Source organism: Macaca thibetana, chromosome 10 (genome assembly GCF_024542745.1).
Source record: "Macaca thibetana thibetana isolate TM-01 chromosome 10, ASM2454274v1, whole genome shotgun sequence".
NCBI lineage: Eukaryota > Metazoa > Chordata > Mammalia > Primates > Cercopithecidae > Macaca > Macaca thibetana.
In genome coordinates, this window is record NC_065587.1 from 31,994,255 (window position 1) to 32,008,875 (window position 14,621).

At 42.1% G+C, this 14,621-nt stretch overlaps 1 protein-coding gene across 1 annotated transcript in view; it reads right to left on the bottom strand.

Moving 5' to 3' along the window:
- Positions 1-14,621, bottom strand: part of RANBP1 (RAN binding protein 1) — a 290,326-nt gene that overhangs the window by 271,845 nt on the left and 3,860 nt on the right. The window lies entirely within an intron of this gene.

Here is a 14,621-nt window from a genome sequence, read left to right on the forward strand (position 1 = left end):
TCCCACAGAATGCTGTTTCTTGATTACTCTAAAGCCTGTCTTTCTCTCTTGCCCTGCAGGAGCCTCCCTTCTTCACATTTTTGTCCCCAGCATGGTACCTGGCACATAGTAGGTGCTCAAAGCATGGCTGTCAAGCATGGCCTGAAGGCTTTATGTTATGTTTTCTGTTTTTAAGTGTCCATGGTTGACAGGGCGCAGTGGCTCACTCTTGAAAGCTACTCAGGAGGCTGAGGTGGGAGGAACACTTGAACCCAGGAGTTCGAGGCTGCAGTGAGCTATGATCACACCACTGCATGTACTACCTCCAGCCTGGGCAACACAGTGAGACCCCACCTCAAAGAAAAAAGCAAGGAAAATTCTAGGACAAAAAGTAAAGGTAAAATAACAGGTGAAAATTGGAAATTTAACTGGATGGACTTTATTCTTAAGAACAGATTGGAGATGGCAGAAGTAAGGGTCAATGAACTTCAATAGAGATTTTTTAAAAGTTCTCCAATCAAAAGAATAGAGAGTAACACGATTAAAAAGAACAATGAAAAAACAGCCTTAGGGACCCGAGCGACAATATTCAAACAACTTACATCATGATGTCTCAGAAGGAGAGGAGTGAGCATGGGGCAGGAAAAAAAACTGAAGAAATAATGACCTAAAGTTTCATGAATTGGTTGACCAACATCAAGGAATCGCAGCAAACTCCAAGCAATATGTTTAACACAACCTACTGGTGGGTTGTTTTTGGCTATTACTAATGAAGCTACAACGAATGTTAATGCAAAGAAACACAGCCAGGCCTATCACAATCAAACTCTTGGACACCTAAGATTAAGAGAAAACCTAAGATTAAGAAAGCAGCCGGGACATATTGCACATGCCTGGCGACTTCCCATCAGGAAAAAGCGTATGGGCAGAAGGAAGAAAAAGCCACCTCCAGGCCGGGCGCAGTGGCTCACACCTGTAATCCCAGCACTTTGGGAGGCCGAGGCGGGCGGATCGCTTGAGGTCAGGAGTTTGAGACCAACCTGGCCAACACGGTGAAACCCCATCTTTAAAAAAAAAAAAAAAAGAAAGAAAAGAAAAGAAAAAAAAAGGCAACTCTGAGATCTATGTGCAGTGAACATACTTTTCAAACCCTAAAGAGACATAAAGGCATTTTCAGATAAAGTCAGCCAAGATCACTCCTTACCAGCAGACCTGCACTACAAGAACTGCAGGAAGAAGTTCTTCAGGCAGAAGGGAAATTTTCCCAGATGGAAACTTAGATGGACAGACAGAAATGAAGAGTATCAGAAGTGCGAATATACAGGTAAAGAAAAATGCTATGTTTTTCCTTCTCATTTTCTTTAAACAATACTGATTACTTAAAACAAGAATGATAACAATGTATAGTTGGGTTTATATTAATGAAAAACATATGACAGCAATAGCAAAAACATGGTTGCCAGTGGAATTAATTATACAGATGCAACCTTCTTATACCTAATGGGGAGTAGTACAATATAACGTAGTAAGTAGGTTATAATAAAGATGTACAATGTAAACTCCTAGAGCAACCACTAAAATACAAAGAGGCACATCTAAAAAGCCAGTGGCCAGGCGCAGTGGCTCACGCCTGTAATCCCAGCACTTTGGGAGGCCGAGGTGGGCGGATCACAAGGTCAGGAGACTGAGACCATCCTGGCTAACAGGGTGAAACCCCGTCTCTACTAAAAATACAAAAAACTAGCCGGGCGAGGTGGCGGGCGCCTGTAGTCCCAGCTACTCGGGAGGCTGAGGCAGGAGAATGGCGGGAGCCCAGGAGGCGGAGCTTGCAGTGAGCAGAGATCGCGCCACTGCACTCCGGCCTGGGCGACAGAGCGAGACTCCGCCTTAAAAAAATAAATAAAATAAAATAAAAATAAAAATAAAAAGCCAGTAACAGGAGCTAGGTTTTTGGTTTTTTTGTTTTGTTGCTGTGGTGGTTTTTTTTTTGGTAAGCGGTGTTCCATTGTAGAGATACACCAATTTTGTTTATCCCCCACCTATTGGTGGGTTGTTTTTGGCTATTACTAATGAAGCTACAATGAATGTTGATGTAAAACTTTCTGTGTAAACATACATTTTCAGTTCTCTTGGATAAACATCTATGAGTGAAATGGCTAGGTCATAGGTAGGTATATGTTTAACACAAGAATGACAAATACTTTTTCCAAAATGATTATACCAGAGTCCCGCCATCATTCTTCACATATGTTTCACACTTCATATTCTTTTCAGTTGCACATGGAACTTTCACCAAGTAGACCATACACTAGGACATAACAATAATAATAAATATCAATCATAAAAAGATAGCTTGCCAATCCCCCCAACTGGGAAATCACACAACACATTCTAAATAACTTAAGAATCAAAGACGAACTCATAAGAGAAATTGGAAAATATTTTGAATTAAATGACAATAAAAAAAATAACACATCAGTATTTCTAGAATGCAGCTAAGGCAGTGGTTGGAGGGAAATTTATAGCTTTAAATACTTCTGTTAAAAAAGAAGAAAGGTTTACAATCTATGCCCTAAGCAACCTCCTTAAGAAACCAGAAAAAGGGCCAGGAGTAGTGGCTCACGCCTGTAATCCCAGGACTTTGGGAGACTGAGGCAGGCGGATCACGAGGTCAGGAGATCAAGACCATCCTGGCTAACACAGTGAAACCCCGTCTCTACCAAAAATACAAAAAATTAGCCAGGCATGGTGGCAGGCGCCTGTAGTCCCAGCTACTCAGGAGGCTGAGACAGGAGAATGGCATGAACCTCAGAGGCGGAGCTTGCAGTGAGCCGAGATTGCGCCACTGCACTCCAGCCTGAGCAACAGAGTGAGACTCCATCTCAAAAAAAACAAAACAAAACAAAACAGAAAAAGAAATTCAAATTAAAATCAAAGTAAATAGAAGGATGGAAATAAGTATAAAAGTGGAAATCAGTAAAATAGAAAACAAATTGTAATCCCAGCACTTTGGGAGGCCGAGGCAGGCGGATCACGAGGTCAGGAGATCGAGATCATCCTGGCTAACAAGGTGAAACCCTGTCTCTACTAAAAATACAAAAATTAGCTGGGAGTGGTGGCAGGTTCCTGTAGTCCCAGCTACTAGGGAGGCTGAGGCAGGAGAATGGCGTGAACCCGGGAGGTAGAGCTAGTTCAAGATTGTGCCACTGCACTCCAGCCTGGGCGACAGAGTGAGACTCTGTCTCAAAAAAAAAAAAAAAAAAAAGAAAAGAAAAGAAAAGAAAACAAAAAGAATGGAGAAAACCACTAAGGTAAAATGTTGGTTATTTGAAAATAAAAAGCCATAAAATTACCAATATCAGGGATGAAAGAGGAAATACTGCTACAGAGATTAGAGACATTAAAAGGAGAATAAGTCAAAATGAACAAATTTAGTTCACTAAATTTGAAAATTTAAATGAACTAGACAAATTCCTTAATTTGCACAAGAAGCAGCAGAAAATATGAATATCTCTATATCTATTAAAATAATTAAATTCTATCTCATAAGGAAAACTCTAGGCCTAGACGGTTTCATTGGTTAATTTTATCAAACATTTAAGGAAGAGATAATGCCAATATTACACCAATTATTTAGGAAAATAGAGAAGGGAGAAACATCTCCAGACTCATTTTATGAGGCCAGCATTATCCCTCAAGAACACAGACGCAAAAGTCCTTAACAAAACGTGAACAAATTGTACTTAGCAACACGTACAAAGCATTCATTATGACCACGTGGAATTTATCCCAGGAATGCAAGACGATTTCACAGCCAACATGTAATCAACGTAATTTATCACATTAACAATGACAAAGAAAAATACTGTGATCATATCAACAGAGACAGAGCATTTGACCAAATTTAAAACCCATTTATGAAAAAATAAAACTCTCAAGGAATTAGAATGAAAAGGAAACTCAACCTGATAAAAAGGCATTTAGGAGAAACATCTACAGCTTACGCTGTACTTAATTGTGAAAGACCAAACGCTTTCCTAAAATCAGGAACACGTCAAGGACACCCACTCACACCACTTTCACTGAACATTGTCACTGACGGACCTGGCCACTGACATAGGCAAAAACATCCTGTATAGAAATGTATGCATATGTGTACACATCCTATGTACATTATAGGTAAATCAATATGCAAATGTCATATACAAATGAACATATATATATGAAAGAAAGAAGCGCAATTGTTTTTCATTGTAGATGATATGATCATGTACATGGAAACTCCTGAGGAATCTACAAAACAACTACTAGACCTAATACATGAATTTAGCAGGAGCTCAAGAGAAAATGTCAAACCTGTTTTTATATACTAGCTATGAACAACTGGAAAGTGAAATGTAAAACAATTTAAATGGACAAATAACGACACATACCCATGGGGTACATAGTGATGTTTCAATACATACAATGTGCAGTGATCAGATCCGGGTCAACTAACTTATCCATCATCTCCAGCGCTTATCATTTCTTTGTTAGGGAACATTTGCTATCCTCCTCCTAGCTATTTGAAACTATAACATTTTTGTTAACTGCAGTCATCCTACAGTGGTGTAGAACACTAGAACTTGTTCCTCCCATCTAGCTGGAATTTTGTATCCTTCAACACATCTCTCTCTCTCCCTCCCTTCCCCCAGCTCTAATAGCCTCTGTTCTACTTTTGACTAATGTGAGACCATTTTTTTTTTTTTTTTTACCTTCCACATATGAGTGAGGACATGTGGTGGTTAAAAGTACCATTTACAGTAGCATCAAAAAACATAAAATGTGTAGGGATAAATTTAATAAAATATGCCCAAACCTACGCACTGCAAACTATAAACATTCCTGAAAGAAATTAATGAAGACCTAAGGTTGGGCACGGTGGCTCATGCCTGTAATTCCAGCACTTTGGGAGGCCGAGGCAAGCAGATCACTTGAGTCCAGGAGTTCGAGACCAGCCTGGACAACATGGTAAGACCCCATCTCTATTAAAAATACAAAAATTAACCAGGCATGGTGGCACATGCCTGTAGTTCCAGCTACTTGGGAGGCTGAGGCAGGAGGATTGTTTGAGCCTGTGATGTGGAGGTTACAGTGAGCCGAGATTGTGCTACTGCACTCCAGCCTGGGCAACAGAGTGAGATCCTGTCTCAAAAAAAAAAAGGAAAGAAAAGAAAAAAGAAAAATTAATGAAGACGTAAATCAATGAAGAGATGTAATCTGTTCAAAGATTGAAAGATGAGATATTGTTAAGATGTTCTGTGTCCCCAAATTTATAGATTCAACAAAATCTTAAAATCCCATGAGAAATTGTCAGGCTGATTATTTTTATAGAAATTCACAGGTTGATTACAAAGTGTACATGGATGTGCAGAAGAACTAGAATGGCCAAAACAATTTCGAAAAAGGAAAACAGAGTTGGAGGACTTACACTATCTGATTTCAAGTGTTACTATAAAGCTATCATTTTGTTTATAGAAACAGAGTCTTGCTATGTTGTCCAGGACGGTCTCAAACTCCTGGCCTTAAGTGATTCTCCCACCTTGGCCTCCCAAAGATTATAGTCATGAGCACTGTGCCTGGCCAGCTACAGTAATGAATACGGTATGCTTTGGGCCTGAGGATAAAGATCAATGGAACACAATAGGGGGTCCGGAAGTAGATCAGCACAAATGTAGTACCTGGATTTTAACAAGAGTGCCAAGGTGATTCAATGGGGAAGAGGGCAGTCCTTTTAACTAATGGTGCTAAAACAATGGGATGTCCATAAGGAGAAAACAAACTTTGACTCACATCACACATGAAAATCGGTGCAAAATACACCACAGACCTGCATGTAGAAGTGACAATAATAGGACTTCCAAAACTAAACATAGAAGAAAACCTTCATAATGTTCGGGTAGCAAAGCTTCTTAGGGCACAAAAAGCACTCGCATCAAAATGAAAAGTTCTGCTTTTCAAAAGGACACATCAAGAAAGTGAGTAAGCAAGTGACAGATTAGGAAAGAGTGTTTGCGATATTTGTATCTGACAAAGACTTTTTAATTCAGAATATATGCAAAAACTCCTGGCTGGGCACGGTGGCCCAAGCCTATAATCCCAGCACTTTGGGGAGGCTGAGATGGGCAGATCACTTGAAGCCAGGAGTTTGAGAGCAACCTGGCCAACATGGTGAAACTCCGTGTTTACTAAAAAATTAGCCGGGTGTGGTGGTGTATACTTGTAATCCAAGCTACTCGGGAGACTGAGGCAGGAGAATCACCTGAACCCAGGAGGCAGAGGTTGCAGTGACCCGAGATGGCACCCCTGCACTCCGGCCTGGGAGACAGAGCTAGACTCTGTCTCAAAACAAAACAAAAAACCCCCAGACCTCTTGCAAATTAATAAGAGGTGAAAAACAACCACATAAAATCATGGACATCATTAGTTACTAGGGAAATGCAAATCAAAACGACAATGAGATACCACTCCACTCCTGCCAGAATGATTAAAATTTAAAAGATTGACAATACCAAGTGTGGTGAGGATGTGGAACAACTGACAACTGGAATGCACATACAATGCTGCAGGAAAGATGAGCATTTCAGCTACTGTGAAACGCTCTTGGCAGTTTCTTCTTTTTTTTTTTTTGAAATGGAGTTTCACTCTGTTGCCCAGGTTGGAGTGCAGTGACGCGATCTTGGCTCATCGCAACCTCCTCCTCCCGGGTTCAAGCAATTCTCCTGCCTCAGCCTCCCAAGTAGCTGGGACTACAGGCACGTGCCACCATGCCCAGCTAATTTTTATATTTTTTTAATAGAGCAGCGTTTCACTATGTTTGCCAGGATGGGCTCGATCTCTTGACCTCGTGATCTGCCCAGCCTTGGCCTCCCAAGGTGCTGGGATTACAGGCATGAGCCATCGCACCTGGTGGGCAGTTTCTTATAACGTTAAATATATTGGCCAGGTGCGGTGGTTCATGCCTGTAATTCCAGCACTTAGGGAGGCCAAGGTGGGTGGATCACCTGAGGTCAGGAGTTTGCGACCAGCCTGGCCAACATGGTGAAACCCCCAGCTCTACTAAAAATGCAAAAAGTAGCTGGTCATGGTGGCAGACGCCTGTAATCCCAGCTACTCGGGAGGCTGGGGCAGGAGAATTGCTTGAACCCAGAAGGCGGAGGTTGCAGTGGGCCGAGATCGCGCCACTGCACTCCAGCTTGGGCTACAGACTCTGTCTCAAAATCAAATAAATAAATAAATAAATAAATAAATAAATAAAGTTAAATATGGCCAGGCGTGGTGGCTCACGCCTATAATCCCAGCACTTTGGGAGGCTGAGGTGGGTGGATCATGAGGTCAGCAGATCGAGACTATCCTGTATGCTGGCTAACACAGTGAAACCCCGTCTCTACTTAAAATACGAAATATTAGCCAGGTGCAGTGGTGGGCGCCTGTAGTCCCGGCTACTCAGGAGCCTGAGGCAGGAGAATGGCAGGAACCCGGGAGGTGGAGCTTGCAGTGAGCTGAGATCTGCCACTGCACTCCAGCCTGGGGGACAGAGCGAGACTCTGTCTCAAAAAAAAAAAAAAAAAAAAAAAAAAAAAATTTAAATATATGCACCTACCCTATGATCCAGCAAGTCCACTCCTAGATATTTACCCAGAAGTAATGAAACCTTAGGTGAACAAAAAGAACTTGTTCAAGAATGTTCAGAGCAGCTTTATTCACAATAGTTCCAAACCAGAAGTCACAAGAATGTCCATCAATAAGAGAACAGGGGCCTGGCACAGTGGCTCACACTTGTAGTCCCAGCACTTTGGGAGGCCGAGGCACACAAATCACTTGAGACCAGGAGTTCGAGACTGGCCTCGGCAACGAGCAAGACACCATCTCTACAAAAAATGAAAGAGACAGAGAGAATGGACAGACAAACTGTAGTCATGCAATGAGATGCTACCCAGCACTCAGAACAAATGAGATTTACTATCACACTGTCCTTAAGACAAACAAAAATAAAAAAACAAATGAGATACATGTGACCACAACATTGATGAATCTTGCAAATGCTGTATTGACTGGAAAAGGCCACACTCAGGATTCTATACTGTAGCGTTCCGTTTGTGAGAAGTTCCAGAGTGAGCAAAGTAAAGCGATGGAGTAGAAATCAGAATGGTGCCTGAATGAGGCAGAAATGAGGTGCCAGAAATGAGGAACGGGGCCTGGGGGTACTTTCAGGGAATGGAGTGTTCCATAGCTTACTCGTATGTGGCAGTGGTCTGCGCATACAAAAGTCATGAAACCGTGCTGTTAAGATCTGTGCATTCTGGGAGTCTCTTCAAACCTATTCTGGTTTGGGGGGCTGCCTGATAATATTTTTTAAAAATATAGGCCGGGCGCGGTGGCTCAAGCCTGTAATCCCAGCACTTTGGGAGGCCGAGACGGGCGGATCACGAGGTCAGGAGATCGAGACCATCCTGGCTAACACGGTGAAACCCCGTCTCTACTAAAAAAAAAAAATTCAAAAAACTAGCCGGGCGAGGTGGCGGGCGCCTGTAGTCCCAGCTACTCGGGAGGCTGAGGCAGAAGAATGGCGTAAACCCGGGAGGCGGAGCTTGCAGTGAGCTGAGATCCGGCCACTGCACTCCAGCCTGGGAGACAGAGCGAGGCTCCGTCTCAAAAAAAAAATAAAAATAAAAAAATAAAAAAATAAAAAATATAAAAGATCCATGCCTTCCATTGTAGTCAATCTTACCTCAATTTTGTTGTTGTTGTTGTTCATACCTGAGACTTAAGTCTTACCTCAATTAAAAAAAAAAAAAAAAAAAAAAAAGAGAATGGAGTGAGTTCCACCTCTACAAAAATTTTAAAAATTAGCCAGGCATGGTAGTTCATGCCTGTGGTCCTCACTACTCAGGAGGCTGAGGCAGGAGAATCACTTGAGCCCAGGAATTTGAGGCTGCAGTGAGCTATGATTGTGCCACTGTACTCAGCCTGGGCAACAGAGATCCTGCCTCTAAAAAAATTTTTTTTTAAATTAAAAAAAAAAAAAACAACTAAAGAATGGAAGGAAACCCACAAAGAGAACACTGGTTTCTAAGGGATGAAGCACAAACAGCGCCAGGGTCACCAGGCTTGGGTGCCCAGCCACCTCCCTGCTCTGGCTAAGACGGAAGGGTCTCTGAGGTATCCAAAGGAGTCATGTAGGGTGCAGCGCCACCAGCAGGGCAGGAAGGAGACTCCTTTCTGGGAATGACATCGGGGCCTCTGATGGACACCAAAGGATTTCATTCCACATTTTTTTTTTTTCATTTGAGACAGGGTCTCACTCTTGCACAGGTTGGAGTGCAGTGACACAATCATAGCTTACTGCGGCCCCAAACCTCCCAGACTCAAGCAATCCTTCTGCCTCAGCATCCTGAGTAGCTGGGGCCACAGGTGCACAACACTATGCCCAGCTAATTTTAAAATTTGTTTTAGAGATGGGCTCTCGCTGTGTTGTCCAGTCTAGTCTCAAACTCCTGGGTTCAAGCAATCCTCCCACCCTGGCCTCCCAAAGTGCTGGGATTACAGGCATAAGCCACCACACATGGCCTAAAATCATTTAAAAATACATACATTGAAGCCAGGTGTGGTGGCTCACCCCTTTAATCCCAGGACTTTGGGAGGCCAAGGTGGGAGGATTGCTTGAGCCCAGGGGTTTGAGACCAGCCTGGGCAACATAGGGAGACCCTGTCTCTACAGAAAAAGAAAAAAGTGCCAATGTGGTGGCACACACCTGTTGTCCCCGCTGCTCGGGAGGCTGAGGGGGTAGGATCACTTGAGCCCAGGAATTGAGGCTGCAGCGAGCCGTGTTCCTGCTGCTGCACTCCAGGCTGGGTGATGGAGTGAGACCCTATCTCAAAAAAAGAAAAAAAGAAAAAAGAAAAAATATATACATTGAAATCAATGTAATACACCACATTATTAGAAAGAAGGGGAAAAACACATGATAATCTTTATTGATACAGAAAATGCATTTGACAAAATTCAACACTTTTTCATGATAAATATACTCAATAATAAACAAGGAACAGAAAGACACTTCCTCAATATGATAAAGCCCATACATGAAAAACCCACAGCCAACATCACACTCAATGGCGAACGACTGAAAGCTTTTCCCGAAAGATCAGGAACAGGGCAAAGATGCCTGCTTTTGTCACTTCTATTCAAAATAGTACTGAAAGTCCTAGCCAGAGCAATTAGACAAGAAAATAAAAGGCATCCACATTGGAAATAAAATTCTCTTTTTTTACAGATGACATGATCTTATAGCGATTCTATAAAAACAGAATAACAAATTCAGCAAAGTTGTCAAATACAAAATCAACACACAGAAATCAGTTGCATTTCTTTATAGTACTAACAGTGAACACTTCGTGAAAGAAATTAACAGTTCCATTTAAATAGCATCAAAAAGAATAAAATACGTAGGAATTAACCAAGGAGGTGAAAGACTTGTACACAGAAAACCACAAAAGAAATTAAAGAAGACATAATCAAATGGAAAGACATCCTGTGTTCAATTATATCCATTTAAAGACACAATTAAATGGAAAGACATCCTGTGTTGGAAAATTTAATATTGTTAAGATGTCAGTACTACCCAAAGTGATCATCAGAGGCAATGCAATCCTATTAAAATCCCAACAGTGATTTTTAGAAATATAAAAACCTATCACAGGCCAGGTTCAGTGGTTCATGCCTGTAATCCCGATATTTTGCGGGGCCTAGGAGTTCAAGACCAGTCTGGACAACATAACGAGACCCTAGCTTTACCAAAAAAAAAAAAAAAAAAAGCCAGGTGTGGTGGCACATGTCTGCAGTCATAGGTACTTTAGAGGCTAAGGCAGGAGGATCACTTGAGCCCAAGAATTTGAGGCAGCAGTAAGCTATGATCAGGATACTAAACTCTAGTCTGGGTAACAGGGGAGACCCTGTGTCTAGTTTAAAAGAAAAAAAAAAAAAGGCCGGGTGCAGTGGCTCACGTCTGTAATCCTAGCACTTTGGGAGGCCGAGGCAGGCAGATCATGAGGTCAGGGGATCGAGACCATCCTGGCTAACAAAGTGAAACCCTATCTCTACTAAAAATACAAAAAATTAGCCGGGCATGGTGGCAGGCGCCTGTAGTCCCAGCTACTCAGGAGGCTGAGGCAGGAGAATGGTGTGAAGGTTGCAGTGAGCCGAGATCTCGGCGGGAGGCAGAGGTTGCAGTGAGCCAAGATTCCGCCACTGCACTCCAGCCTGAGCGACACAGCAAGACTCCGTCTCCAAAAAAATAAATAAATAAAATAAAATAAAAGAAAAGAAAAAAGAAAAAAGAAAGAAAGATAAAACCCATCCTAAAATTCATATGGAATCTAGGAACTCCTAATAGCCAAAACCATCTTGAAAAAGAACAAACGTAGAGGCTTGTCACTTCCTGATTTCAAAATTTACAACAAAGCCACGGTAATCAAGACTGTGTAGGTTGAACACTGTACTTTCCTGAAAAAAGAAAGATAGACATACAGACCAATGGAACAGACTAGAGAGCCTTGAAATAACCCTTGCATATACGTCAAATGATTTTCAACAAGGGTACCAAGATAGGGAAAGGACAGTCTTCTCAACAAATCATGCTGGGACATCTGGATGTTCACATGCAAAAGAATGAAGCTGGATCCTTACCTAACACTGTATATAAAAATGAACTCAAAATGGTCAAAGTCCTAAATATAAAGACCTAAACCTATAAAACTTAGAAGAAAACATAGGGCAAAACTTCATAGCATCGGATTTGGCAATGATTTAGATATAACACCACCACTACCACCAACATATAGACAAATTGGACTTGGAAATTAATGCAATTAGTGAAATTAAGTTAATGATATTTTAATGAAAATGAAAAACTTCTGTGTATCAAAAGACACTATCAACAGAGTGAAAAAGCAGCCTATGGAGAAATACTTGCAAATTATGTATCTGACAAGGGATTAATATCCAGAATATCTAGAAAAATCTTATGACTCAACAATAAGAACAAAAATCCAATGAAAAATGGGCACAGGACTTGAACAGCCATTTCTCCAGTGAACATATACAAATGGCCAAAAACAGGAAAAAGATGCTCAATCTCACTATTCATTAGAGAAATGCAAATTAAAATCACAATGGGACACTACTTCATACCATTAGGATGGCTATTAGGAAAAAACAAAACAAAAGAGAAGGTAACCAAGTGTTGGTGAGGATGTGGAGAAGTTGGAACTCCTGTGCACTGTTGGTGGGAATGTAAAATGGTTCAACTGCTATGGAAAAGTTTGGCAATCTCTCAAAAAGTCAAACAAAATATGAGCGTATGATTCAGCAATTTCACTCTTATGTACCGAAAGCAGGGACTCAAACATATACACTAATGTTCATAGCAGCATTATTCACAATAGCCAAAAGGTGAAAACAACCCAAGTGTCAACCAACAAATGAATAAACAAAACGTGGTCAATGTGTACAATGGAATATTATACAGCCTTAAAAAGGAAGGAAGTTCTGACACATGCTGCGATGTGGATGAACCTTGAAAACACGTTGAGTGAAATAATCCAGTCACAAAATGATAAATACTGTATGATTCTACTTACATGAGGTACCTAGAGTAATTAAATTCACAGAGACAGAATATGGAATGATGGTTGCCAGGGGATGGGGGTGGGAGGCGAAGAAGAGTTAATGGGTACAGTTTCTGGAGTGATGAAAAAGTTCTAGAAATAAGTAGTGATCACTGGATATACAACAGGATGAATGTACTTAATGCTCCTGAATTGTACACCTAAAAATGGCTAAAATGGTAAATGTTACTATATTTTACCACAATAAAAAAAATAGTCATATGTCACTTAACTACGGGGATACATTCTGAGAAATGTGTCACTAGGTGATTTTGTCATGGAGGGATCATCATAGAGTAACTTACACAAACCAAGATGGTAGAGCCTACTACACACCTAGGCTATATGGTAAGGCCTATTGCTCCTGGGCTACAAACTTGCAGTGACTCTACTGAACAATGTAGGCAATTGTGACACAGCGGTATTAGTGCACCTAATCATAGCAAAGGTACAGTAAAAGTACAGTGCAAAAAATAAAAAATGACTGGTTAGGGCACTTGCCATGAAAAGAGGTGCAGGACTGGAAGTTGCGGTGGGTGTGGTGAGTAAATGTGAAGGCCTAAGACATTATTGTACACTACTTCAGACTTTTTTTTTTTTTTTTTTTTGAGACGGAGTCTCGCTCTGTTGCCCAGGCTGGAGTGCAGTGGCCGGATCTCAGCTCACTGCAAGCTCCGCCTTTCGGGTTTACGCCATTCTCCTGCCTCAGCCTCCCGAGTAGCTGGGACTACATTAGCTGGGACTACAGGCGCCCACCACCTCGCCCGGCTAGTTTTTTTTTTTTTTTTTTTTTTTTTTGTATTTTTTAGTAGAGACGGGGTTTCACCGTGTTAGCCAGGATGGTCTTGATCGCCTGACCTCGTGATCCGCCCGTCTCAGCCACCCAAAGTGCTGGGATTACAGGCTTGAGCCACCGCGCCCGGCCTACTTCAGACTTTATAAACACTGTACACTTAGGCTGCACCATATTTATATTAAACGTTTTCCTTTTTTTGAGACGGAGTCTTGCTGTTGCCCAGGCTGGAGTGCAGTGGCACAATCTCAGCTCACTACAACCTCTGCCTCCCGGGTTCAAGTGATTTTCCTGCCTCAGTCTCCCAAGTAGCTGGGATTACAGGCACATGCTACCACACCCGGCTAACTTTTTGTATTTTTGGTAGAGACAGGGTTTCACCATGTTGGCCAGGCTGGTCTCAAACTCCTGACCTCAAATGAGCTGCCCGCCTCGGCCTCCCAAAGTGCTGGGATTACAGGCGTGAACCACCACCGCGCCTGGCCTAAAAATTTTCTTTCTTCAATAATAAAGTAACCATAGCTTACTGGATGACCAGTTATATATGTGGTCCCTTGTTGACCAAAATGTTATGTGGTGCATGACTGGTATACACAGGACAAGGCCTGAAAGAAAAAAAATTTGGACCAAAAAAGGGCTTTTCTGGCTCAGTTGGATTCATCTCTTGCACAGGCCCACTGCCCACTCTGCTGATGGGCGCTAAGCTGTAGGCTGAGCTGCCTAGAGGCTGAGGTAAGCTGAATTTGTGGGAACCCTCACCTTTCCCTTGAGGGAGGAAGTTTAAATTATCAGGTCAATTAGGAAAGATACAACCGAAAAAAATTCAAGTTTCATTCCCACTTCAAGGAGGCGTTTCCTGGCTCGGTGCCACTTTTATTATTTTTGGCCCAGGCTGCTGAAAGCCCCACAGACCCAGGGAAGGTACAATGTGATCTTTGATTCGCGTTTCAGGGATCAAAGTGAGTGAGTTTGGGTGTAAATGCAGATAACATTTCAGAGAGCTTTCATGAAAGGAGTCACTGGACCAGGGCAGAAGGGGAGCTGGTGTGTTACGTGTGTGTTCCCCTTGAGAAGCGTCACTTTCCGGTGAATCCGGCTGCCTGCCGTGGCCCCAAAGACTCCTGGCCTGCATCCAGGTCCTT